General features: G+C 37.5%; 1 protein-coding gene across 11 annotated transcripts in view; it reads left to right on the forward strand.

The window, feature by feature from the left end:
- The window catches only part of LOC131426183 (disintegrin and metalloproteinase domain-containing protein 33), a 1,149,595-nt gene that overhangs the window by 222,333 nt on the left and 899,483 nt on the right, over positions 1-27,779 (forward strand). For 8 of the 11 annotated variants that reach the window (XM_058588701.1, XM_058588707.1, XM_058588704.1 and 5 more), the window contains exon 1: positions 17,162-18,403. The exons of 1 other annotated variant lie outside the window; for it this stretch is intronic. The gene's annotated coding sequence lies outside the window, so the exon portion shown is untranslated. Of the gene's footprint in view, positions 1-17,160; positions 18,404-27,779 lie in introns of those variants that run through there. 2 more of the 11 variants (XM_058588703.1, XM_058588711.1) reach the window with 1 other exon arrangement.

Consider the following 27,779-nt stretch of genomic DNA (forward strand, 5'->3'; position numbering starts at 1 on the left):
ATCGACCTTCGGTGAGATGACTCTTTAGGTAAATGACTCTTTGACAATTTTACGATTCGATGAAATGGCTCTTTCAGCGACGAGGAATTCGACGAAACGATATTCAGCGAGATGACTCTTTCAGCGAAAAGGTATTCGACGAAACGACATTCGGTGAGATGACTTTTTCGGTGAAATAACTAACGATTTTACGATTCGATGAAATGGCTCTTTCAGAATTTAGAATCAATTTAGAACCACCTCGAACATCGTTGTTGAACTTCTTCTCATCAAACCCGTTCCGAAAAAAACCCACATTGTAGGGTTTGCTGGGAATAGCAATAAACCGGAAGTCGCCATCTTGGAATTCGAAACGATTTCAAACAACGTTTTCCGACATCTACACATCAAATCCGTTCCGAAAATGTCCATATTCAAGGTTTATAAAAAATCGGAAGTCACAATCTTGGATTTAACGGTTCGATGAAATGGCTCTTTCAGCGAAGAGGTATTCGACGTAACGACATTCGGTGAGATGACTCTTTCTGTGAAATAACTCTAACGATTTAACGATTCGATGAAATGGCTTTTTCAGCGAAAAGGTATTCGACGAAACGACATTCGGTGAGATGACTCTTTCGGTGAAATAACTCTAACGATGTAACGATTCGATGAAATGGCTCTTTCAGCGAAGAGGTATTCGACGAAACGACATTCGGCGAGATGACTCTTTCGGTGAAATTACTCTTTAACGATTTAACGATTCGATGAAATGGCTTTTTCAGCGAAAAGGTATTCGACGAAACGACATTCGGTGAGATGACTCTTTCTGTGAAATGACTCTAACGATTTAACGATTCGATGAAATGGCTCTTTCAGCGAAAAGGTATTCGACGAAACGACATTCGGTGAGATGACCGTCTCGGCGAAACATTATTCGGTGAAATGTTTCTGACCCCCAGAATTCAGGTAAAGTATCACAGTTCCAGTTCCCAAAATTAATTTCAGATCCAAAATTCGATTGCCGAAATTCAGTTCTGGAATTCAATTTCAGTTCCCGGATTCAGTTCCAAAATTCAGATCCTTAATTCAAGCCCAGTATTCTGAAAATAACTGATTTCTGCACTCGAGTGCTGGATTAGGGTTCTGGATTCTGAGTTCAGGCTTAGAACAGAATTCAGTTCCCAAAAATCTGTTTCAGATTTCAATTATAGTTCCAGAACTCAGTTCTTGTCACAGAACTCAGTACTAGGAATTATTTAGGTCTAGAATGTTCCGCAATCAGGTCCAATTAAAGAGTTCAGTTCCAATGCTCAAATCCAGATTCAGAATTCAGTTTTAGTTGCAAAAATTCAGTTCCAGAATTGAGTTTCAAAATTGAATTCGAGAATTTTCAACCTGAACTCAGAAATAGAACTCTAGAGCTTGTACTGAATTCCTAGCCGGAATTCTGGGACAAAATATCAGGTTCTGATCAGGATCCTGATCCTGAATTCTGTTTCAGAATTAAGTTTCATAATTCATATACAGAAACCAGTGGTAGAATTCTGGCACTAGATCTGAGCTCTGCACTTGAATTTGGAGCCAGGATTCGGGAACTGAAATGTAAGTTTTGACTAGAATCCAGCTAGGTTCAGAGTTTAGTTCCAGTGCAGTTCAGGTACTAGATTTTCGATCCCGGCCAGATTCCAGGTTCAAAATCCAGTTGCTGGATCCAGACCCGGAATTCGGTTCAGTTGTGGCCATGCAATGATTTCTGTAAGCTAAAAATCGACTGCGAAGTCTGTTGAAATAGAAAGGCCAAATTCCACAAAAGGAATGTAGTGCCACAACTTTACTTTTTTTTCTAGAATTGTGGATCTCCATTTAGAACTTCCGGACTGCGATTTTGGACCAAGACCAGAATCAGATTCTTCTCCAGAAATCAAGGTCCTGAATTCAGTTCTAGTGCTCGTTTTCAAAATTCAGTTTCGAAATCTCGGTCCAGAATTCAAGTGCTGGTCTCGATTTGTCCCATGGATCTGAACTTGAGCATGGACCTATCATGGAACTTGTCCAGTTTCAGATTCTGATTCAAGTCTTGGGCCTGAACCTGGAGCTAAACTTATCATATTACTGATTCAGGTCCAGGCCCTGGTTTGGATGGATCGGGAAGTTCCAGTTCCAGGTCATGAAAACTGAAACTGGTGTCGAACCTGAACCTGGATTTTTCGTTCAGATCCAGTAATATAGTAAAACCAAATCCATTTTAGATCTAAACTTGGACCAGTAATATGATAATTCCACGTTCAGCTGCTTCTTCGTATGCGAGGTCTCGTCAGGTCAAAGAACTTGCACAATATTTTAAATTTGGTAGGAATATGTTTGTCGCCAATAAGTCATTCTTTCGTATAGATGCACCGTTACAATTCTGGAAGCGAAGCAATTCAAATGGCAAAATTTGCACAATTTACTAATACGAACGATTATCCATATTCGAAAGTGCGAAAAAGGCATGTCAGTTTTACTCGTATCCACGCCATCCAGCCATGTCTCTGACATTACCCACCCACCATTTTTTTTCTCGGGTATATCCTATGTGGACGAACCTGTTCCATATTGTTAAATGAATTTGATCCAGTTGGAACAAAGAGAAGAGATAAGCGAAGGGAAGAGAGATTTGAGAAGGTAGTTGACGAAACTAATCTCATATTTAAAAAAAAAGGCGGGTGGGTAATGTCACAGACCTAACTGGAGAACGTGAATGCGAGTAAAACTGACTAGCCTTTTCTACACTTCTGAATATAGATAATAGCATTCATAGTATTAGTATCTGTCTGTCACTATTACGTTAGTATTATAACGAAATAGTTAAAATTCTTCATGGTGGAATTAAAGGAAACTTTCATTTTTTTTTTCAAAAAAATAAAAATCCAAAACTTCGGCCCCCGCATTCAGTTGGGGTCAATCAATTTTCGTTCCCTGGCATCGTATAGCCAATGAACTGGAATTTTTTTTTCTTCTTTCATTTCGGGTTCAGTTTCGGTCAACCGCGTTAGCCGATAAAGCAAACACAGCCCAGTCCTACGATATTACTTTGATAACTGGTCAACCGGTACCGAGTGAATTTAGTCAACAAACTCCAGCCAATACAAAGTTTGTTATTTACAGTGCCAAAATTACAAGTTTCACAATAAAAAGTCCACCATTTCGTTGTTGATTCACCGACTGGAATAATCACACACACACACACACCCACACACAGGTAGTTGTCAGAGCAAGTAAAAAGATAGCGTAACGCCAAGTAAACAATTCCACCAACAGTGCACGGTTTTACCGAAAGCCACTTCCTTTGCCAAACACCGGGGGTTACGAGAAATTTCGAAACTATCGTTCCGTTCCAAGCTCAATGTAAATTTGGACAAATTGTTTTACTTTCTAATCAAAACACGGTAGCACTGAGATATCATAGCAATCTTCCCGACGCCACCACCGCCAACCCCCCATCCCCGGTGAAAAGGCATAAGGGGCGGGATTTGTAATCCGAAAGAAAAACCCTACCAAATTAAATCGGGTCGCCCGTTTCCATTAGGGAAAGTATATACGCGGAATTGCATGCAACCTACTACCACCACCCTCAACATAGTACCACCCTGTGCTGTGTGGCTAAACGAGAGAGATGTTCGTTTTATTGTTTTTGCTCTAAATCAATTCTGATTCTAATCAGTTGTAGGGGTTCGGGTTAAAGTTTTTATTATTTTATTTATTTTTCGTAGTTTCGTCTTCGACTCATCAGCTCATGTTGAACAGCCACGCCACTCAGCCATTTCAAGAGTTCTACTTCCCTTGTCAGCTAGTAACTTGATTTTAATACTTTAAAGAAGTCAACAAAAAAAATAGTTACGATAAAAGTAGATAAGCTTAACAAAATTTCAAAAAATGGCTGTAGTTTCTGTATGTCTCAATAATCGATTGGTCAATGTATGGCACTTTTGTAGAACTAATTTGATACTATTATTTTGCTGAAGGAAGTATGTTAATACGTTGAGGCGTTTAAGAGTTATGCAATATTTTTGAGATTTTTGAAGGTATTTTTAAAACTAATTTAAATAAGTTAAAAAAATAACACCCTTCCAAATTTCTCTTAAATTTTTACTTAGATTATGACCTTTCATGAACCGCATAGGATACATTTTTATCGATCTGGCATCTAATGAATATTGATATTTGAAGTTTGACTAGTTTTGATGAAAAAGTGATCATAACTTTTTACTGGTAGCTCATATGAAAAAGCTTTGTTGAGCAAAATTATGCACAATGATCAGTTGAACAACTCCTCTAAAGACAACTTTTCGGTAGAACGTTTCACAAAAAAGTTAAAACAAAAAAAGTAATTTTTCAGGAGCCACCCTACTTTTACTCGGGAAAATTGATGTAACTCGATAAAATGAAAAGCTAGAGAGGTGCTTTTTTCAGTAAAGCTGCCGAAAATAAAATTTCCTACAACTTTATTGTACAGCATAATCATTCTTGAGCTCAATTAAGAAAGTTAGATTTCAGATTTTAATCTAAATGAGGACCACCCTAGTAACTTTTTCAATGTAATATTAATAACAAATATTCCCAAATTAATCCAGTTGAAAAAAAAATTCTTGAATAAAACTTACCATGTTGTCTATAAGAAAAAGGAGCGTCATTTGATTACAAACAACTTTTGTGAAGACACCAACTACAAAAAACCAATATTTAATAGTGAAAATATTTTGACGGAATATAAACTCGTTATTCGGAGGATAAAAAAAAATCAACAAATAAATTTGAATGTAGATGGCATAAGGACAACAGGAATCTATGAAACCAGTAAAGCTCATAATTGTTACTTTTCAACCGGGGGAAAAATCTTATAAGGCACAAATCTCCCAGTAACTAGGGAAACGTGCCACTTGAGCCAATTAGTTTTGATTATGATATGTTCTAAGAGCGTGCAACTAAAACATGACTACAACTGATTTTAGGAATTTGCAGATATACAGATCAATCTGCAGGACTGGCATCTCTGGCCAAGACTTTGCTTTATACTCACACGGAACCGAAAAAACTACCTAATTTGGAGTACTTTCCATCATCCAAATCTGAAATCTGAAATCCAAATCTGTTGAATAAGCAAATGCGAAAATATACTGAAAAGTGAGTATTATCTGCTCAAGAGTACGTTGTTTTCACTCAACTGTCGAGTTGTAATGAAACAGATTCACATAGAATACGGTTTACTTTATTTCTGCTTATTCAACGAAACTCTTGTTGTTCTATGGTTTCACTCTTTTTGTTTCGGCAACAATGAAAAGAGTAAAAGAAAGAAAAATTTCAATCTTACTCAAAATAAAGTAAAGTGGAATAACAAGTACTTTTTATTTTGTGTGTAGTTATTTTTAAAGAAATAATTGTCAGCATGGCCAGTAGGTCGCGTATAATCACTTGTCTCGCGCTCTGCGTATTACATTTCTCTCCATGCTCTCTCGCATATGTACAAAATGACTCTCGATGGGCCGGGTGGCCAGAAAAGTTTCGATACTTTCGGTCAGAAGTTTGACTACATCAATCGATCGAATGGGATTGACATATATAAGCATAAAATGTGTCTCCATCCGATAAAGCTACCGCTTGTTTGGCAGCCTTGCTGCGTGGATTTTATTTCTCTCTCATTTTTCGTAACGTTGTCAGGAAACTGGAGCAGAAAAAAATGGCGCGTGCATAGAAATCGACTTACCTTCACAAAAATAACATTCACTTCATTTTTATCGCGACAACACCTATGTTTTTATGCACTAATCGCATCTGAATTAAATTATCTAGACATAGCCAGGATAGATTTTTGATGCATGCCTTTCATGGCGAGATATTCAATGAACAAGTTGAAAGTTGCCGTTTTCAGGTATGCAAATCTTCCTTCTGAAAAAAGACTTTCCCGACCGCTAGAGTCAATGAATCATTCTGATTCTGAAATTTCCACAGAATAATCTAAACTACTTTTCTAAGAGGTTGTCAGTTGGGTTTTTTGAAATTTGTCACCGTTTCTGAGAAAATCAGACACCCTAAAACACACTGACCTTAGCCCTTAACGTTCAGTTTTACCGTCAGTTTTTCGTCAACCCGAGTCGAAACGGAATTTGAACTCATTTAAATCGTCCGAAATTGGTGCACAATTTTGCCCACAGTAATTTTTTTTTTGAGTTGAGGAATGAAGCTGTCAAAATTTGAACAATTTTTGTTCAAAAAAAGGTAAAAGGAAAACTTTTCGTCAAAATTTGACTGAGTTCAACTTAAATTTTGAATTCCATTTATTCAAGATAAAACATCGTTATTTCTCTCATGGTAACCGGATAAAAAAACCGCTTAAGTTGTTGTCTGCTTGTTCTTGCAAAAAAATGTATTTAACAAATTTTGGCATTGCGAAATCCGCGTTCGATTTTTGCTCTCAATATTTTTATCCGGTTTCTACATTCAAAAATACTGAAACTAGCTTTCGAAACTAAGTTGCACCAATCCGACTTTTGCAGTCAGCCGTTCATTATTTTAAACCATGAGTGGAATAACGATGTACTATCGTGAATGAATGGAACTCAAAATTTTAGTTGAACTCTTCAAATTTTGACTAGAAGTTTTCCTATTTTAAACGAAAATTATTCAAATCTTGACAGCTTCATTCCCCAACTCAAAAAATGAATATCTGTGGCAAAGATTGGGCACCAATTTTTTCCAGTTTTGGCAAAAAAATATTTTTATAAACGATCTTATTTTTGCAAAATCCGTGTCCGACTTAACTTTGGACTTAAAAATATTTTTTTCGAAACAACCTACACGGAAACGCAAAACTACCTAATTTTTTATATTTTCCACCTAGCTTCGGAGTTTAGCAATTCCAGAAATGCATGGCAGATCATAGGACTCGACCTTCTCCGATTTGGATGAAACTTTGCACATGGCTTCAGTATGGCAAACCATAAGTTTTGAACCGATTGAGAGGTCAATCCGACTCACGACTGATTTTTAAAAATTCATTTTTTTTCATTTTGAAATTATTGAAAAAAAAATCAGTGTATATATTTTTTTTCAGTGTATATATTTTTTAGACTGCCCCATTGATTCCCTACAACTTGTTCCTGGACGCCATTTTTGTACGATGAACGGTTTCCGAATTACAACGAGACCCGTAAACTGTTTTAGCTGTAATTTCTTCATTTTTAAAAAGGCACGGATTGGATATCCATCAATCTGTAGGTTTTAATAACAGCTTTAAAACAAAAAATTATCAAAAAACAAATTAAAACCATGCTTTTTTTTATTTAACTTTTTCGGATTATTTTGTAATTATTGAGAAAAAAATCAGAAATTTTTTTCAGTGTATATTTTTTTTAGAGTGGCCAATCAATTCCCTACAACTTCTTCCAAATACATACGCCCTTTTTAAAAATTAGTCGTGAGTCGGAATGACCTCTCAATCGGTTCAAAACTTATGGTTTGCCATACTGAAGCCATCTGTAAAGTTTCATCCAAATCGGAGATGGTCGATTCTGATTTTGTCACTTTTTCTTCTACTCATTCCTGGAATTGCTCAGTTCCGTCCAATAACCTAATTTCAGGTGAAGTTGTTCTACACGCTCAATAAACATAACTCAAGATTTGAGCTGCGATCACTCAAAGTTGATAAACTAGAACGATGAGTCAAAATTTGCCTATCGCATTAAATTAATTTATTCAAATGTTTCAAAACTGATGAATTTTTACTCCAAACAGGAAGCAAATTTCAACGGTTGAGTCGAATTGACTCTTTTTCCTACTCAAAATTAGGTAAAAATAAGTCAAACAAATGAGTAGTTTACATTAACCGTGTAGTTTTGTTTGAAACAATCAAGCTGCAGTTTGAACCATTCGCTTTTTGATTTTACGAAATCTTGGCAAAAAAACAAATTTCGGGATGAAATCATGAGCATGAACTAAGCGAGGCACCTCTCGCCGATGATAACGCAAATAGGTGAATAATTTGTCGCTTATTTGTTGCTAATTAGTTAGGATAGTTTCGAATTTGTTGCTCAATTTATTTTTTATTTTTTTGAGTATTTCGCTAAGTACCGTAACTAATTAGCAACAAATTATTCACTGGGCTTCGATTTGTTTTGGAGAATATTTGGGAGATGAGCTTGCTCATTTTTTTGTGTACTTCGCTAAGTTAGCGAAACTTAGCGAAGTACACAAAAAAATGAGCAACAAATTCAAAATTACCGTAACTAATTAGAAACATATTAGCAACAAATTATTCACCTATTTGCGTTATCATCGGCGAGAGGTGCCTTACTAAGTTCATGCTCATAATCTGTGGCGGCCAAGTAAAGCGATGCATGCTTGGATTTTCTAGTAAATTGGGCAGTTTCTACATGTGTTTTCATTCTGCAGAGTAGTTCAATTGGCCAAACAATTTCCCCGGTTAGGAGCTAGCTACGGGTTCGAGTCCCGTCTTTGTGGTATCATTTTTCGCGATTTTCATTACATAGTTGCATTCGCATGTCATTTTTTAAATCTGTTTTTCCCAGTAGACGTTGGAAATACTTCACCTGGTTGATTTTAAATTGGCCTAATTTTATAAAAAACTGAATAATATGTTTAATAATCATACCATAACTAATAACGTTCAAATTAATAGCAAGAACAACAGATAGAAGTCGTTGCTTAAGAAATTGCTTTATGTACACGCAGAATAATATCGATTGTTTAAAATAACATAATGATCAATTGACTATCGAACCAGAATTAAAAATAGTTGTTTTAAGCCCAGAAGCCATAGAGCTGAATGAAAGGGCTCTTTTTAAATATTTGCGTCGTTGCAGATTTACTGCCAATGAGGCGGCACTAACGAGAGCGAAATAAAAAATGCACGATCGCAGAATTGCACACGGTGCGAATTAAATCAATTAGGCGAAATCTTCAAAATAAAAAATTTCGATTTGTTTATTCCACTGATAGAAAATATCGCTATTAGTTCTACGCGATAAATTTACTGGTTCTGAAAAACGAGTAATTAAATCACTTCGATTATTATGGAATTTTCTTCGAATGCGCATTCAATGATTCTTGATCTAAATTTTGATCCTGAATTCAGGACCGGAAATCTGGAAAAACTGATTGTGAATTTTGACTCTGAATTCGGAAATGGGACTCTAGACCAGGATTCAATATATGAATTCTCTATCTGAATCTTGGACCTGATTTCTGGAACTAAAATGTGACTGTACTAATATCAATATTGAACACCTTACAAACGCTACTCACACGCACAATCATGTGAACAGAAACGATCCTAGACCCGTGAAGCCCGCACTAAATGTTTTGACGATAAACACGAATCGGCTGGCACCGGCTACTTCGATTAACCTTCGGCAGTAAAATTACCAAACAAGCAAAAATCGCCCATCGGAGCAAGGGAAGGGAGAAGGACGAGGTCCAAAGGGTAATTTGTTAAGTTTTTAATTAACATATGCAAAAAAGGGCACTGCCGCCGAATGTTACGACCATCAGCTCGCTGCTGCAAATTTCAGCGATAATCGTGCGCCATCCAGCCGTTAAAAAGTTTTAATGAACAAATGACTGTACCTGCCTCCGCCTCCGCCTGCGTTGTTTTAACCGGCCCAGCTTTCGGGATGTCGGGAGAAGCTTGTTAAAACTTTGCTATTAGATCAGCCAGTAAAATTGTTTCCAATTTATTATCTTTGACTTCGGTGCTGAACGAGCTCGCTAGCTTAGTGCGGCGAAAACCGAAATGTCGAAAGGTTAGTTCAGCATAAATTCAAAACAAGGCAAATGGTGTGGATGAGCCAAATGTGATTTGTGATCAATTTGATTGGAATTTAGTGCGAATTTTTTTTTGTTTTTGATCCTAAATGTTTGTGAATTATCTACTGTTCTTATTCTTACGTCTCGTCTTCGAGTCATCACTGCATTAGCAGTCTATGTTGAACTGGTAACACCACCTAACGGTTTAACACGAACCGCTAAACAGACGTATAGTAAATTGTATTTACAAAATCGTTTCAAATATTCTTCAAATAGCAGCCATTAGGTGTTAGCAGTTCAACATAGACTGCTAATGCACTGATTGGTCGAAGACGAAATATAAAGTAAACTAAATAAATGGTGTTTATTTAAATTTTTAGCTTTTCTGCATTCCAGCACTCATGTGTGCATTGAAATAAACGAAAATTTGAGAGAATAAGCAACAGAAAAAATCCCAGTAGGGTTGTATGTCTCTTTCGATCATACTGAAAAGGGGGGAAAACCCTCCCGCATCAGCAATGATCGATTATTGTTCAATTCGTGTCGTGAAATTTTTCGGTTCAATTTCCGATTCCCTCCGCCCGTCCGCCACTTTTCCCAGAAGACTTATATGGCTTGTTTACTAGCAGCAACAGTAACAGCAGCAGCATCAGTCTGGATTCGTCGTGATACCAAGTTTTTCTCGCTTTCTTTTACACTCTGTCTCCAGTTCCCTCCAGTCCTCTCCCCCGCGGACGCTCCCCCAGGGGGAAAGCCGGCAGCCCTTGGAACCGTCACTAATGGGACAGCAAACGAAATAAAATCAACAATTTTATTCAATCAAGAGCAGCATCTATTTGCTGTTGGCGCTAGTTGGAAACGCGCGAACAAATAGTACTACGTAATCAATCAATTCGTCGGTCAAATAAGCACTAGTTCGGTGAGGTGAAAGGGGAAGGTGGGTACGAGTGAACCAGAAGAAGGAAGATGAACATTAATCAAAGTGTGAAGAGATGTAGGCGTTGGTGGAAGCAACTCCCGGTCGGGATGAAAGACAGGCCGAATGTTCAAATGCCTGTTTAAAAGCTTCTCGAAGCTTTCGATCTTCCAAATTTCAAATATGTGAATTTTAACAAATGTCTGAAAAAGTTTCCTTCTAATCCGGTGCTTCGTAAACAAAAATATTGTGGTTCTAATTGCCAAATAACAAGTTTTTGAACTCCTAACTGAAAGGATTCGTGAAATCAGTAAAACCGTAGCATTAGTCCTAGGAAATGTTCCTTACGCCTAAAATTGACTAGAAAGTCTGTTTAAAAAAAATCGAGCTTTCCGTTTCACAGCTTTTATTTGCTCTCATATCTGAAAAACTCATCTCTTTACATACTTAAACATTTGCAGGGTCCGTTAAATTTTGATTTAACTGTAATTTTTCATACGAATAAGCATCTCTCACCCAGCAAGCAATGTTCGAAAAAAAATGACTCACAAGTTTTTCACTGAAAATTCCGACATATACCAGGTGACACCTAGTACTATCGGCGCACTAACAAAATTTTCCAATCAATAATTTTAATCAATATTTTCCTTTTTTTCGGTGAGAGACATTATTATCTGAGAATACCCAGGAATCAAAATCAGAACTAATCAAGGCACAAGTGGCACGTTTTTCCAGTTATTTGGAGGGAACGTGTCACTCGTGAGTCAATCGGCTCTCATTCTGATTCGTTGATAGTTTGGATTGGTGGATGTGCCGTGTAAAATACTGTAAAAACCAACTCAAACCCAAGTGCCCAAGAAATTCCATGCTTTACCGCGGGGAACCCTATCCCGAAGCGCTTTTAGTATATCAAAAACAAAATAAAGAATTCGAGCAATTTCATATGAAATCGTGTATAGCATCGAGCTTTCTGTTTAATTTTAACACATTTATTTTTCAGTTGTAAAAATAACATCAAAAATAGGAGGAGGAACAAAAACGTCAAAATTTTGCTCGCGTATCACGAAAATCGGTCCTACTCGCTAGAAATGATCGGGTATGGAAATTAATAAACTTGAACACAGGGCGTTATCCAATTCAAAATAAAAATCGTTCTCGATCCGAACTCGAAACTTGTTTTCCTAAGCCTAAACCCGACCTGTACCCGTTTAAAAATAAAAATTTCTATCCAAATCGGATCCTAATCCGCAGTGGTGTCTCGTGACAAAATGACTAGTTGTGCACTGCGTATGTGGTATGATAGCAGATGTAACAGTTCGTTGCAAGTGAAAAAGTGAAAACTAAAGATTGAGGGATGGAGATTCGCTTGTGTTTTTCAATGCAATGAGATAACGATATACTCTCGGATGGGATTTTTTTATTAAACAAACAAATCTCAGAGCTCAGCTGTGTTTCTCTTCTTGAATCTGTGCTGTATCTCATGTGCACGAAAAAGACACTAACACAGCGACAACAGATACTTGAAATTTTATGTCTGATGTATATGAGATGCGTGTAAATACACGCAATTTCGGTGCGATCCAACCTGTTTTTATCGAATAAATAAAGAATCCAGAAAAATAATTGAATTTCGATGGGGTTGGGGACGCAGTTCATTCCTTCAATTCGACCGGTTGTGCAGTGCACGAGGTGCACATGAGGATGAGACGCCACTGATTATTATTAAAGGAATGAGAATCAAACAATCTAAATTAGCAAAAGTAAGATTTTTTTAGTTGTCTCAAAAAATAACTAACTTAAATTAGAAAATCAACTAATTTTCTCGCCAAAATGCTGATTTCGGTCTTACCGTGTAAATATATTATTGCGTAATTGGAGCATTTGAACCGCATATGGCAAAGAAAGGAAATTTGTTTCAACAAGACAACGCACCGTGTCACAAATCAATTTTGCGAATTGTCCACTTTTCGCTGTATTTTGCTCCAATGCAAACGACCAGTAGCAGGATGACGCATTCGATCTTCTTTGAAGGGAATTTGGCTCCGCGAACGTCTCGATACGAAATTAAATACGAAACTAAATTCTGGAGACTGGAACTGGAACTGAGCTCTGGATCTGAACTAACCGGTATGATAGATTTACATAGTGTAGTTCTTTGGGGATATATTAAAAGTTTTAAAATTAACTGTTCGGAGCATTTTCCGCGAACGCGAAGCAACCAAATGCTGGCTTTATTCGCACTCGTTTGGTGTGAATTTTGCGCTGTAAAAATTGTACAAAGCTTATCAAATTATACTAGATATGCACTAAACTGATGGTTTCTATCTCCGATTGGCAAAGAAGCAATCTTTATAGTTCTTCAGATAACATTTGGAGCCATTAGAAGGGCTGTTTTGGCATAATGTTCCTCATCGTTGTCCACTTTTCTTTTTATGTTGATTCAATGTAAACGACCAACAGCAGGATGATGCAATTGATTTTATTCGGAGGGAAACTGGCTCTGCGAACGTTCCGCAACTGATTCAATACGAAACTGAATTCTTGAGACTGAAACTGGAACTAAGCTCTGGATCTGAACCAACTAGCTTTGTATAATTCTTTGTGAATATATCAATAATTCTAAAAACAATCGATTTATAGAAATCGGAAAATGTTGAAGCTCAAGAACCAAACAGACTCAGAATTCAGTTGTAATTTAATTCTAGAACTGAATTCTCAATTTGAATTCCGAAATCCAGTTCCAGAATTCAGTTCCAGCCTTAATTCTGAAACAGAATTTTAAAGCTAATTTTTAAACCTGAAATTAAGTACAAAATTCAGGTGAACCAGTAAATGTTATACCTTATGATCCAAAAAGAACCGGAATTTACACAAAGAAGTTGAAAAATTTTCGTGTGGCGATTTTTATCATGGATGCAAATTTAGAACAACGTGCGTGCATCAAATTTTGTGTTGCAAATGGATTTATGTGTTCCGAAACATTGAAAATGTTAGAAAAAGCCTTTGGTGAATCGTGTCTAGGAAAAACACAGGCATACGAGCGGTATAAACGCTTCAAAGGTGGTCGTACAAGCTTGGATCGTGATGAGATTCCTAGCCGCCCAACAACATCTGTTACTGAAGAAAACATTGAATCGGCGAAGCAAATCGTGTTGCAAAATCATTGTTGGGCATCTCTTATGGATCAGCCGAATACATTTTAACTGATGTTTTGGGTTTGAAACGCGTCGCTTCTCGGCTGGTGCCAAAAAGCTGAATTTCATTCAAAAACAGCGTCGTGTTGATGTGGCCAAAGAGATGATTTCCAACGCAGATATCATCAACCAAGCACCGTACTCTTCAGATATGACCCCGTGTGACTTTTTCCTCTTCCCTAGACTCAAATTGCCATTGCGGGGAACGCGTTTTGAGACCATAGAGACCATAAAAGAGAATTCGCTGCGTGAACTAAAGGCCATTCCCTCGGCGGCCTATAAAACTTGTATGGAAAATTGGATCAAGCGTTGGCATGCATGTATTGCCGCAGGAGGAGAGTACTTTTAAGGCGATAATAAAGAAATTTATTAAAAATTGAAATTGTGCGTTTTTTAATAAGATTCCGGTTCTTTTTTGATCATAAGGTACAGCGTTATTGGAGCGTTTGAATTCTAAAATGTCAAAGAAACAAAACTACATGAATTGAACTGGCTGTTCTACAAAAATAATATTGAAATGTCAGAGCGGCGCTGGAATGATGGCGTTGCTCTTGATGGAGATTACGTTGATGAATAAAGTTAATTCAGAACCAAAAAAAATCGTAATCTTTTTTTTATAGACTGTCCCAGAAAGTATGGACGCAACCAAAAACCGTTGCCATTTCGCAATGGTTCAGAATTTGTTAATTTTTATGGCTACGTCCTGTTGTTTACACTCTTCTCTAACCACTTGTGCAGTTGTTCATTCGTTTTCATTAGTTTGTTTCGAAATGCGTGGACTTTCAGCAGAACAACGTCGAAAAATTGTGTACAAATGGTGCACAGAAGGCGGACTGTCACTGAGAAAGATAGCAAAAATGGAAGGAGTAGGTGAAAAAGCCGTGCGAAATGCAATCAGGAAGTTCGGTGGTTATCCTCAGGATAAACCGAAAATGGGTCGAAAAAAAGGGCCTGCTAACCCTCAGTTGGATGAACGTATACTGAAGGCGTTCGAGCAAAAGAAGGAGGTTTCAGTTCGGGATGTGGCCAAAAAAGTGGGCACTTCGAATTCAAATGTTCTTCGTGCTAAAGAACGTTTGAATCTTCGAACCTATAAGAAGCAGAAACAACCAAAACGTAGTCCGAAACAAGAAGCATCGATCAGGCCGAGGGTTCGAAAGCTGTACAATACGACTCTTGCTGGAAATGTGAACTGCATAATCATGGACGACAAAACCTACGTGAAACTCGATTACAAATCATTGCCGAGACCACTATATTATACGGTGCGAGAAGGGCAAGTTTTAAACCAGTCCGAGACATAGATCGAAGTCGTAGAATTTGGTAAGAAAGCTATGGTCTGGCAAGCAATTTGTAGCTGCGGTAAGATTTCGAAACCCTTCATCATCACCACTGCTTCAATGAACAGCGAAATATACATCAAGGAATGTTTACAAAAACGACTTATACCCATAATTCGAAGCCACAGGGATCCTGTTGTCTTCTGGCCAGATCTTGCTTCTTGCCACTACTCGAAATCAACGGCAGTATGGTATACTACCCAAAATGTCACTTTCGTCCCAAAAGACATGAATCCACCAAATTGCCCACAACTTCGACAAATTGAGGAGTTTTGGGCATTAACGAAGGCACATGTTAGGAAACATGTCTCGGCAGCCGAAAACAGTTCGAAAAAGATCGGAAACAAGTGTCAAAACTTGTCGCCAAGAATTCTGTACGGAATTTAATGAGGAACGTTCGCAAGAAGGTCGGCCAGCTAGTCTACAATAAAATAAAAAAAACAGCCAGGTTATTTGTATCAGTAATAATTAATATTTCCTATTTATATATCCAGTTACCCAAAAAATTACCTCAATCCTTAACTAGTGGCACTTGCCGCGACAGCAATTTACCTAAAAACCACAGTCATTCATTCATTCAGAGATGGGTAATGAAAACACTATTTTTATGAATATTTTAACGCATACCGCGAAAATTTATTGCTATGCTCAAAAGTTTATTATTGCCATGCTGGGTGGGAGAGTTTAGTTAACAAGCTCCCGTCGGGTCGTTGAGAAAACAATAGCGTCGAAAAAAACGGAAACTAAATATTAATAAACGTACGAATAAATTACGCCACACGCAGTTTTAGTTTCTAACAACTGCAAAAAAAAGAAAAAGCAAGCATTGACCAACACCTAAATAAACAAATAAACAGAATTCACATAAACAACCACCACAACAAAGTTCGAACTCGAAAAGTTAGTTTTTTTTTCGTTGTTGTTGTTGCGATGGAGTCGCGTGAATGACGTCAAACGACATTTTCCACCCTCCGTCATCAGCACTGCACTTATCTCGGCCAGGGATGCCAACGCTTGTAGCCTTACCTTCCCCGAAGAAAAAAAGAGAGTGTGTGAGAGAGAGAGCGAACACGAACACGAACATGCAAAATACCTGAACGGCAACGGTGCGAAGCACTGTCACAGTTCACAGCAGTGTGTGACATAGATTTTCTGCTTCTTTGCCAAGGTGCATCTAAATCCCAAAATTCCCATTCCATACATACACACACATGCTCTGACAGCATTTGGTTATCATCATCTCGAGAGAGGCCCAACGTGGAGAGAGAGAGAATCTGACAGCACGATGCTAAGGGTTTTAACTAAGTGTGCAGCACTAGATAAGTGCTTCGCTAAAGTCCACAGATGGATGGATGGATGGATGGACAGCAAACTGACAGCATTCGGATCAGAATTGTTCCCTCCAAACCCAAATTCCGACGGTTTGACCTGCATCCATCCGCCACGTTAATGAATAGATAAAATGTGGAGCAACTTTTGGCAGCTGTGACACACTACCACGTTGGCACATGTCCTGGGATTTCCTCACTTACCGACTGACTGACTGCCTGCCTGACATACAATCCGATGTTTGTTTGTGTGTGTGTGTTTGATGAATTCAGCAGGCCCTGGAAAGCACATGATGATGATGCAAGCACCGTTATCCCACTCCACACTCGGGCAAGGGCGCATGTCTTCGAAAGTGGCGAAAGCGTGCGTGTGCGTGAGGGCGGGAGCCTGCGCAGTGCTGCCAGTGCCCGTTTCGTTCGGAAAGCTCACGAGCTTCGGCTTTTCTCACTACTCGTTTCGGGTTTTTGGTATTGGAAGGGGGGAAGGTGTAGTGTGAGAGCGAAGGCTTCACTCACTCATCTCCCACATCCACGAAGGGAGATGATGATGATGATGATGGCGATTAGGCTCTGGCGCGCGGCCTCTGCGATGAACGTGTCGTCAGTTGGGTGCGACACGTGCTGGCCAGTGGACCGATGTTTCGCGTGTGGTCTAATTTTGGGCGTTTTCCGACGGGGTAGTTCCAATTGAACGGTGCGGGATTTGTGCGAAAAATTCCGCGAGTCGTTTATTTGTCCTCTCTCGGGAACTGATATTTTGATTTGTGCGGACAACATTTGATTCGATTCCGACAAGATGGATATCGCTGCTGGAAGCTGACACATCTTGAACACAAGTTGTTGGAAACCGTTTCGCGGGGGAAAGACGGGGGACGGCGGTCTCACCGTGATAAAGAAAAGCTTTCGGTGGTTGCGAGCCATCGGATGAACTTCGCTCTCGGGTAAAGTTCGGTCGGTTGGCGAGGCGTTCGCTCTGTGTTGGTGTGAGCCTGTGTCAGGACTGTCGTCAGGACAGACTCAGGACCGTTCACGGATCCGTTTTCAGACTGATTCGGTTCCAGTACAGGTTGTGCTTTCGCGTGGTGCTGAACAGAGGAGCACCAAGGTTGAGATCGCTCCACGTCGGGACGTCGAACGCGCGCGCGGTGCAACTTAGACGATCCGTCAAGTGTCAACTGTAGCAAGTAGCGCCTGAGGTCCGGTGGGGACGCGCCTGGTGCGTGTGAGTAGTGTCCTCCGTATCGATGAAGTGGAAATACTATTGTGAAGGTTTTTATAGCAGCAGCAGCAGCAGCAGCAGCAGCAGTGGCAGTGGCAACAGTACGGATCAAGTGTTAAAGTACCGAAAGTGGACCGAAGTGTGTGCAAAATCGGACGGTTGATGGATGGATGATTTTTCGGTGGCGAATCATCTCGGAGAGTGAACCATAGATCGGAAAGATCCGGAAGATTGTAGTGCGCTTTTTTTTTTGAGGATGAGCAAAAATAAAACCCGGCCTAGATTTCGGCCTTCCTCTTGACGTGGGTGCAAGAAGAAAAGTTTAATTGGTTCCGCTTGTGTTGATTGGCGCCGTTGTAGAGTGCCACCAGGGTGATTGTCACAGCAGTGGAAGTGTTTTCGTGAAGCAGTGCAAAAAAAAAGTTCCAAAGAAAACCTACCGGAAAAAGTGGATAATAATTTTCTAAGCTAAACACGTGCATACAATCAAGCTCGAGTTTGTGATTCCTCCAACCAAAAGCAAAAGTGCAGTCGTTGGTTGGTGAGGAAAAAAAAAAAAAAAACAACAAAAATTTCGTCGAAAAAAGGAGCAGCCAAAAGTTTGCACCGTGAATCGCTAATCCGTAAGTCACCCGTTTCTTTTTTTCGTGGCTAATTTTTGCACATATTTTCACACATCCTGGCTGTCGGTCGGTCGGTTTAGAAGCTAAACCATGGGCACCGTAGATAGTCTTAGTGTCTTAAAGACTTGGCCCCGGTCCAAACCCAGAGAGGAACCGTTCAAGGAATATTTATCGTTGTTTTGCTGAGAGTTTTCCTTTTTCAGGTCTTCTGTCTTTGGTCTCGGTATATGGAAATGGGCCGGGTTTTAGCCCGTACCAACATTGGCCAGTTAATTTATCTAATGCTTCGGTCTGATCGGTTCAGAGCAAGTATGTAACGAGAATTTTAATTATAAATTTTCTAATCGCAGATTAGCCGCCTAAATAGAATATGAACTCATAAATTTATAACGACTTTTTTTTGGGACGGCGGGTTCCCCCGTTGTTGTTGTTGAATGGGGCACGAGGCGGGACAGAAATAAAACCGTAACAGCAGATTGGTCTGACTGACAATGCGAAAGTAGGGACCGGTTGTGGTTCGGCAGGTCTAGCTAAAAGTGAAACGTTTGATGTGTACGGTACCCCATCACTGCACTTTAATTTCTTCTACCCCCGGACGTTTGAACGGGGGTTGGTTCACTAGTTGGGAGATCCGCACTTCGGTTGGGTTTTGCGAGAACGGTCAAAGGTTGAACTCTAATGTTCGAGTACTGTGCAATAAAGCCATGTTCACTAACGGACGGGTCCGGAAGGCTGCGGTTGGCAGTATTATCCTTGCTGTAATCCGACGACTGCAAAGCCCGCTCTTGTTGCGGTTGGAGTATTAGCATACGGAAAACGAGATTTTGGAAAAATAGTCTTAATCTCAGCGTTAATGAAATGCAGTTCTTTCCGACAAAAAAAAATCAATTTCTACGTTGCGAACTGGAGTTGGAATTTTTTTAAACATCCCAATGAAAAACGAGAAGCCATTATAGTTATAAAATTTACAAAATTTCAATTTTCCTGTATCTTTCGTCTTCCAGTCATCAGTGCATAACAGTTTCTGTTGAACTGTTAAGCCACCTAGCAGTTCAACGCATTGCATTAACTCGTCGGTGTCAATCAGAACACTTCGACTTCTGCAAATAACAAAAAGTGTATGTCTACTGAGCGGTTAATTTTGAGCTACTAAGTGATATAACTGTTCGACATCAAACTGTTAGGCACTGACGAGCCGAAGACGAACACGTAAACAAAATGGAAAATGATGATATGCCCCAACACACAAAACTAAGCTTACCACTGAATGATATGAAATTGGAGGGTTTTTTTCGATTAGTCTTTGACTCATCAGTACGTTGACAGTTACATGCTATAATAACAAAAAACGGATTGAAAGCGTTTTTAGAGCATTTGTTTTAAGAGTAGTTTTTTTGGTAGCAGTTATTTGAGTAGTTTTTTTCAGAGCAGTATTTTCGAGAGCAGTTTTTCTAGAGTAGTTTTTGTAAGAGCAATTTTTTAGAGCAGTTTTTTAAGTGCAAGTTTTTAAGAGCTTTTTGTAGCGCAGTTTTCTTAGAATAGTTTTTTTGGAAAGCATTTTTTGGACTGTTTTGGTAGCAGTTTTTTGAGTAGTTTTTTTCAGAGCAGTGTTTTCGAGAGCAGTTTTTTTAGAGTAGTTTTGACAAGAGCAGTTTTTTCGAGAGCAGTATTTTTAGAGCAGTTTTTTAAGTGCAAGTTTTTAAGAATATTTTGTAGCGCAGTTTTCTTAGAATAGTTTTTTGGAAAGCATTTTTTGGACTGTTTTGGTAGCAGTTTTTTGAGTAGTTTTTTTCAGAGCAGTGTTTTCGAGAGCAGGTTTTTTAGAGTAGTTTTGACAAGAGTAGTTTTTTGGTAGCAGTTATTTGAGTAGTTTTTTTCAGAGCAGTTTTTTCGAGAGCAGTTTTTTTAGAGTAGTTTTTTTAGAGTAGTTTTTTGTAAGAGCAATTTTTTAGAGCAGTTTTGTGAGTGCAAGTTTTTAAGAGCTTTTTGTAGCGCAGTTTTCTTAGAATAGTTTTTTTGGAACGCATTTTTTGGACTGTTTTGGTAGCAGTTTTTTAAGTAGTTTTTTTCAGAGCAGTTTTTTTAGAGCAGTTTTTTAAGTGCAAGTTTTTAAGAGTATTTTGTAGCGCAGTTTTCTTAGAATAGTTTTTTTGAAAGAATTTTTTGGACTGTTTTGGTAGCAGTTTTTTGAGTAGTTTTTTTCAGAGCAGTGTTTTCGAGAGCAGGTTTTTTAGAGTAGTTTTTTGTAAGACCAATTTTTAGAGCAGTTTTGTGAGTGCAAGTTTTTAAGAGCATTTTGTAGCGCAGTTTTCTTAGAATAGTTCTTTCGAAAGCATTTTTTGGACTGTTTTGGTAGCAGTTTTTTGAGTAGTTTTTTTCAGAGCAGCTTTTTCGAGAGCAGTTTTTTTAGAGTAGTTTTGACAAGAGCAATTTTCAAGAGCAGTTTTTTTGGTAGCAGTTATTTGAGTAGTTTTTTTCAGAGCAGTTTTTTCGAGAGCAGTTTTTTTAGAGTAGTTTTTTTAGAGTAGTTTTTGTAAGAGCAATTTTTTAGAGCAGTTTTGTGAGTGCAAGTTTTTAAGAGCATTTTGTAGCGCAGTTTTCTTAGAATAGTTCTTTCGAAAGCATTTTTTGGACTGTTTTGGTAGCAGTTTTTTGAGTAGTTTTTTTCAGAGCAGTGTTTTCGAGAGCAGTTTTTTTAGAGTAGTTTTGACAAGAGCAGTTTTTTCGAGAGCAGTATTTTTAGAGCAGTTTTTTAAGTGCAAGTTTTTAAGAATATTTTGTAGCGCAGTTTTCTTAGAATAGTTTTTTGGAAAGCATTTTTTGGACTGTTTTGGTAGCAGTTTTTTGAGTAGTTTTTTTCAGAGCAGTGTTTTCGAGAGCAGTTTTTTTAGAGTAGTTTTGACAAGAGCAGTTTTTTCGAGAGCAGTATTTTTAGAGCAGTTTTTTAAGTGCAAGTTTTTAAGAATATTTTGTAGCGCAGTTTTCTTAGAATAGTTTTTTGGAAAGCATTTTTTGGACTGTTTTGGTAGCAGTTTTTTGAGTAGTTTTTTTCAGAGCAGTGTTTTCGAGAGCAGGTTTTTTAGAGTAGTTTTGACAAGAGTAGTTTTTTGGTAGCAGTTATTTGAGTAGTTTTTTTCAGAGCAGTTTTTTCGAGAGCAGTTTTTTTAGAGTAGTTTTTTTAGAGTAGTTTTTTGTAAGAGCAATTTTTTAGAGCAGTTTTGTGAGTGCAAGTTTTTAAGAGCTTTTTGTAGCGCAGTTTTCTTAGAATAGTTTTTTTGGAACGCATTTTTTGGACTGTTTTGGTAGCAGTTTTTTAAGTAGTTTTTTTCAGAGCAGTTTTTTTAGAGCAGTTTTTTAAGTGCAAGTTTTTAAGAGTATTTTGTAGCGCAGTTTTCTTAGAATAGTTTTTTTGAAAGAATTTTTTGGACTGTTTTGGTAGCAGTTTTTTGAGTAGTTTTTTTCAGAGCAGTGTTTTCGAGAGCAGGTTTTTTAGAGTAGTTTTTTGTAAGACCAATTTTTAGAGCAGTTTTGTGAGTGCAAGTTTTTAAGAGCATTTTGTAGCGCAGTTTTCTTAGAATAGTTCTTTCGAAAGCATTTTTTGGACTGTTTTGGTAGCAGTTTTTTGAGTAGTTTTTTTCAGAGCAGCTTTTTCGAGAGCAGTTTTTTTAGAGTAGTTTTGACAAGAGCAATTTTCAAGAGCAGTTTTTTTGGTAGCAGTTATTTGAGTAGTTTTTTTCAGAGCAGTTTTTTCGAGAGCAGTTTTTTTAGAGTAGTTTTTTTAGAGTAGTTTTTGTAAGAGCAATTTTTTAGAGCAGTTTTGTGAGTGCAAGTTTTTAAGAGCATTTTGTAGCGCAGTTTTCTTAGAATAGTTCTTTCGAAAGCATTTTTTGGACTGTTTTGGTAGCAGTTTTTTGAGTAGTTTTTTTCAGAGCAGTGTTTTCGAGAGCAGTTTTTTTAGAGTAGTTTTGACAAGAGCAGTTTTTTCGAGAGCAGTATTTTTAGAGCAGTTTTTTAAGTGCAAGTTTTTAAGAATATTTTGTAGCGCAGTTTTCTTAGAATAGTTTTTTGGAAAGCATTTTTTGGACTGTTTTGGTAGCAGTTTTTTGAGTAGTTTTTTTCAGAGCAGTGTTTTCGAGAGCAGGTTTTTTAGAGTAGTTTTGACAAGAGTAGTTTTTTTCAGAGCAGTTTTTTCGAGAGCAGTTTTTTTAGAGTAGTTTTTTTAGAGTAGTTTTTTGTAAGAGCAATTTTTTAGAGCAGTTTTGTGAGTGCAAGTTTTTAAGAGCTTTTTGTAGCGCAGTTTTCTTAGAATAGTTTTTTTGGAACGCATTTTTTGGACTGTTTTGGTAGCAGTTTTTTAAGTAGTTTTTTTCAGAGCAGTTTTTTTAGAGCAGTTTTTTAAGTACAAGTTTTTAAGAGTATTTTGTAGCGCAGTTTTCTTAGAATAGTTTTTTTGAAAGAATTTTTTGGACTGTTTTGGTAGCAGTTTTTTGAGTAGTTTTTTTCAGAGCAGCTTTTTCGAGAGCAGTTTTTTTAGAGTAGTTTTGACAAGAGCAATTTTCAAGAGCAGTTTTTTTGGTAGCAGTTATTTGAGTAGTTTTTTTCAGAGCAGTTTTTTCGAGAGCAGTTTTTTTAGAGTAGTTTTTGTAAGAGCAATTTTTTAGAGCAGTTTTGTGAGTGCAAGTTTTTAAGAGCATTTTGTAGCGCAGTTTTCTTAGAATAGTTCTTTCGAAAGCATTTTTGGGACTGTTTTGGTAGCAGTTTTTTGAGTAGTTTTTTTCAGAGCAGTTTTTTCGAGAGCAGTTTTTTTAGAGTAGTTTTGACAAGAGCAATTTTCAAGAGCAGTTTTTTTGGTAGCAGTTATTTGAGTAGTTTTTTTCAGATCAGTTTTTTCGAAAGCAGTTTTTTAGAGTAGTTTTTGTAAGAGCAATTTTCTAGAGCAGTTTTTTGAGAGCAAGTTTTCAAGAGCATTTTGTAGAGCAGTTTTCTTAGAACAGTTTTTTTCCAGAGCAAATTTTTAGGTTAGGTTTTTGGGAGCATGTTTAGAGCAGTTTTCTTAAAGTAGTTGTTTTCAGAGCAGTTTTTTAAGTACTTATTCGAAAGTATTTTTAGAGCAGTTTTTTTTTGCAGCAGCATGCTTTGAAACCTTTTTTAGAACCAATTTTTTCAGAGCAATCTTTTTACGCTAGTTTTTTGAGAGCATTATTAGAGCAGCTTATTTTAGGGCAATTGTTTAAGAGCAAGTTTTTGAGCGCAATTTTATGAGAGTAGTTTTTTAAGAACAGTTTTCGAGGAACAAAGAAATAGTTGTAGAATAGTTTTCTGAGAACATTTTGCAGAGCAGTTTTTCTCCGAGCAGTTTTTTGAAAGCAATTTTTTGGACTGCTTTTTTGAGAGCATGGCAATTTTTCTAGAGTAATTTTTGTGATAGCAATTTTCAAGAGCAGTTTTTTGAGTGCAAGTTTTCAAGAGCACTTTGTAGAGCAGTTTTTGTTTTGAGAGCAATATTTTGGCTAGTTTTTAGGAGCATGTTTAGAGTAATTTTGTTTTAAAGTAGTTGTTTTCCGAGCAGTTTTTATGCAGCTGTTTTTTGAGAACAGTTTTTAGAGCATTTTTTTGAGAACAGTTTTTAGAGCAGTTTTTTTAAGAGTAGTGCTTAAAGTAGTTTTTGGAGAGCGTTTTTAGATCTGTTTTTTGGAGCAGTTTTAAAAGAGCAGTTTTTTGAGAGAAGTTTTTCAGACTAGTTTTGCAGAGCATTTTTTTCGGAGCAGTTCTTTGAAAGCGTTTTTACAGCAATTTTGAGAGCGTTTTTTGGGGCGGTTTTATTCGAAGCAGTTTTTTTAGGACAATTCTTTAGAGCAATTTTTAATAACAGTTTTTTCAGGGTAGCGAGTTTTTTGAGAGCAATTTTTGAGAGTAGTTTTTTGAGAGCAGTTTTTGGAACAGTTTTTCAAAGCAGTTTTTTGAGAGCAGGTTTTTGAGAGAGCATTTTGTAGAGCAGTTATGTTGAGAGATGTTTTTTGAGAGCAATTTTTTTGGAGTAGTTTCGTGGGAGTAATTTTTAATATCAGTTTTTTGGGAGCAGATTTTTTGGGTAGAATTGGGGATTGGATCGGACTTCCGGTTCGGGAGTAACAAGGTAAAATGTGCAATAAAATGAAAAAAAAATTGCATTCGATTTTCATAGAGACCGCTCAAACGATTTTCTTTTCAACTTAGATTCAAATAAAAGACCTGATAGTTTCTTTTGAATTTTATCTGGGTCCGACTTCCGGGTTCGGAGTTCCGGATTAAAGTGTGCAAAATGAACTAAAATAGTGCATTTGATTGTTACTATTTCTACGCAGTCATGATGCTCCCTCGCTATTCTGGTATGATTTGGCTGCTTGTCACTACACCAAAGATGTTTTCGAGTAGTACAAATCAAATGGAGTCCATGTTGTGTGTCATGTTGAGGCATAACTGGAGAACGTGAATACCTCCGAATAACAATAATCGTTCATATTAGTTGATTGATTGTGTGAATTGTACAACTTTTACTGCTTCGCTTCTAGAAATTCAGCGGAGCATCTTTAGTGAAGTATGAATGCGATACTTGCTCCGAATTCAGTTGCAAAACTTGGGCTCGGAATCGAGATGAAAAACTCGAAAGTTCATTAATTTAATTCCAGAAAACTGGAACTTGACTTATTTTCACCATTCAGAATCCAAATTTAATTCTAGAACTGAATACTGAACTTGAATTCCGAACCTGATTTGAAGCCCTGAATCCAGTTCCAACATTTTGTTCCAGAACCTAAGTTCCTGAATTCGATTCCAGCATGCTTAATCTGAATGCGGATAATGAACTCAGAAACTGGAATCAGAAGTTAAATTCCGGTGCTGAAGTCAATTTTAAAATTCTGATTCAGATCTCAAATTATGTTCCAAAATTAAGATCTAGAATTTATATAATGAATTTTTGTTTCAGAATAAGAATTCTAGATACGAATTCTGAACTCCAATTTTGGCACCAAATTTATTCCCAAAAATCTCGCTCCAGAATCTAGAATTAGAATTCAGTTTCGGAGTCCAAGTTTTAACTTTTGAACCCGTATTCTGGAACTAAATTCTGAAACTGAAGTCCAAAACTAGATTCTAAAACCAACATTAAACTCAAAATTCAGGTGGATTTTGGTTCAAAAATCCAATCCAAATGAGACTTTACAAGCAAAAGATAGCACAACCTAAGCGATTGAGACTTTGAACCACACAGAATATCTGTTTTGGCTACCGCTGACTACTTGCTTCGCCTGAAACTACCTCAAAACCGTCGTCCCAGTGCGAAAAACGCAAGCAAGTGTAACGAGTTTTCCTCATTGTTTCCAAAAGTTTTAGAAAATTTTGATTTTGAGTTATTTATGGTTATCTCACACTGTTGAAAATTTAATCACAATTAATTTCTAGGGGAAAAAAGCTTACTTTTATACCCCCAAATTTATGCTAGGTTATGCACATACACATTTTCAAACTTTTTGTTACGTTTCGACTTGGACTCATCAGTGCGTAGCTTTTTTCCCCCTCAAAATCTGTACGGCTAGCTAGCCGAAACTTGTTTCGTCTAAGACGTCAGTTTAGACATTACACTTCGGTGTAAGTAATAGCAAAAAGTGTTTTGCAAATAACATTACATTTACCTGTGTCTGCCTATCGCTTTATGTTGAGCCGTCAGGTCGTGCTAGCAGTTCAACATAAACTGCTCCGCACTGATGAGTCGAAGGCGAGACGTAAAACCAAAAAAAACATTCCATTTTTAAACAAACTACAAAACGACCTTACTCTAACCTCGATAACTCAGCTGTTTCTGGTCGGATCGACTTAAAATTTTGACCCATTTCAAGCAAAGGTAAGTACTCTAGAAAGACGTGGTTACTGGTTTACTACGAGCGCCATCTCTGCTTTAGTCTCGGGACTTATTGATCCATGTGTTATAGTTCTTTAGAAAAATTTCAAAGCCATGAGAACGACTGATTTTGTTAGATGTTCCCTATCGTTGTCCCCTTTTCGTTGTTTTTTCACCAATGCAAACGACTAGCAGCTGTTACGTAATCGCTCTTATCGGAAGCGAAACAAGCTTTGCAAACGACACACAATACATCTACTCGCAGTGGCGATAGAGTCCAAGCTGATCCAATTAACCAATTAATTAAGCTGATTAATTAATCCAAGGTTTTTCTTAACGTGATTTCGTTTGTAGCTTTTTCACTAATGGGCGGTGCTAACGGCTATAAAAACAGCAGCATATAGAATTTTAATTTCGATTATTTCATTCTGGATTTGTATTTCATTGAAAGAAACTATCAGGATCTGTACGGGATTCATTCCTGCCTTTCAGAAGGACCAAATTGTGGAACTCACTACGATATTAAGCACTGTTCGGAACATTTTTCTCGAACGATTTGTTGTACAGCAGCAGATATTTTGTTCTATTCCTCAGAACGCGTTCTGATTGGCTGGTGTTGACATGGGTCAAATGAGACAGGTTTTTCAATGGTGTATTATTGAAATACTTCAATGCTGTTGCTATACACGTTTAAGTTAAAAAATTTCGATTCTCTTGGTAGTTAGATTATATAAATCACTGAGCTATGCACTTTCAAAATACGAGAAAGGCATACGCGCTTTCCTCTTTGATACTCGTTTATACCAAACATTTCAGAAAAGTTTAATTCTAAATTATTTGAGATTATGTCACACAACTGAAAATTTTATCATAAAATTGTGATCATATTTCCGATGGCATGTAGCAAAAATTATGTTGACACGTTAGATACAACAAGAGATATTCACGTTCAAAAACTTATCACTCTCTCAGAGGGTAAATTTCGAAAAGGCGCCCCATAGTAAAGTAGGTCGTGTTCACGACAAAAAGAATCACTTAAAAGGATTTTGATTTAATACATTCTTCTCGAATGTTAAAATTGCATTGAAGCAAGAACAGCAACGTATCAAAATTTTGCTCGTCCATCGCGAAAATCCAAACTACTCGCACGCACGCAGATTAACATGGCAAAACTGGAGGGATTGATTCCGAACACCGGTTTGTCGAAAAATGGTAGAAAAAAAAGGAATGCCGTATACAGCCGTGCATCGAATTAAAACACTTGCAGGACTGTCAACTTACAAGAATGTTCCATAAGCAAATCAAGTCAGTCCTACATCCCACATATTTACATGATGACTTTCAGATCAACGGCTACGAACATATTTTCAAATGCTTTAAGCTAAAGAAATATCGCACGTGGCTAGCCATTTGTTCCAGTGACTTGATGAACGACATTTAAATCACGATCGGAATCATCAACCAAAAAAAAAAAATAGGTGCCGGAACGCCTGGACA

This window comes from Malaya genurostris, chromosome 1, assembly GCF_030247185.1.
Source record: "Malaya genurostris strain Urasoe2022 chromosome 1, Malgen_1.1, whole genome shotgun sequence".
NCBI lineage: Eukaryota > Metazoa > Arthropoda > Insecta > Diptera > Culicidae > Malaya > Malaya genurostris.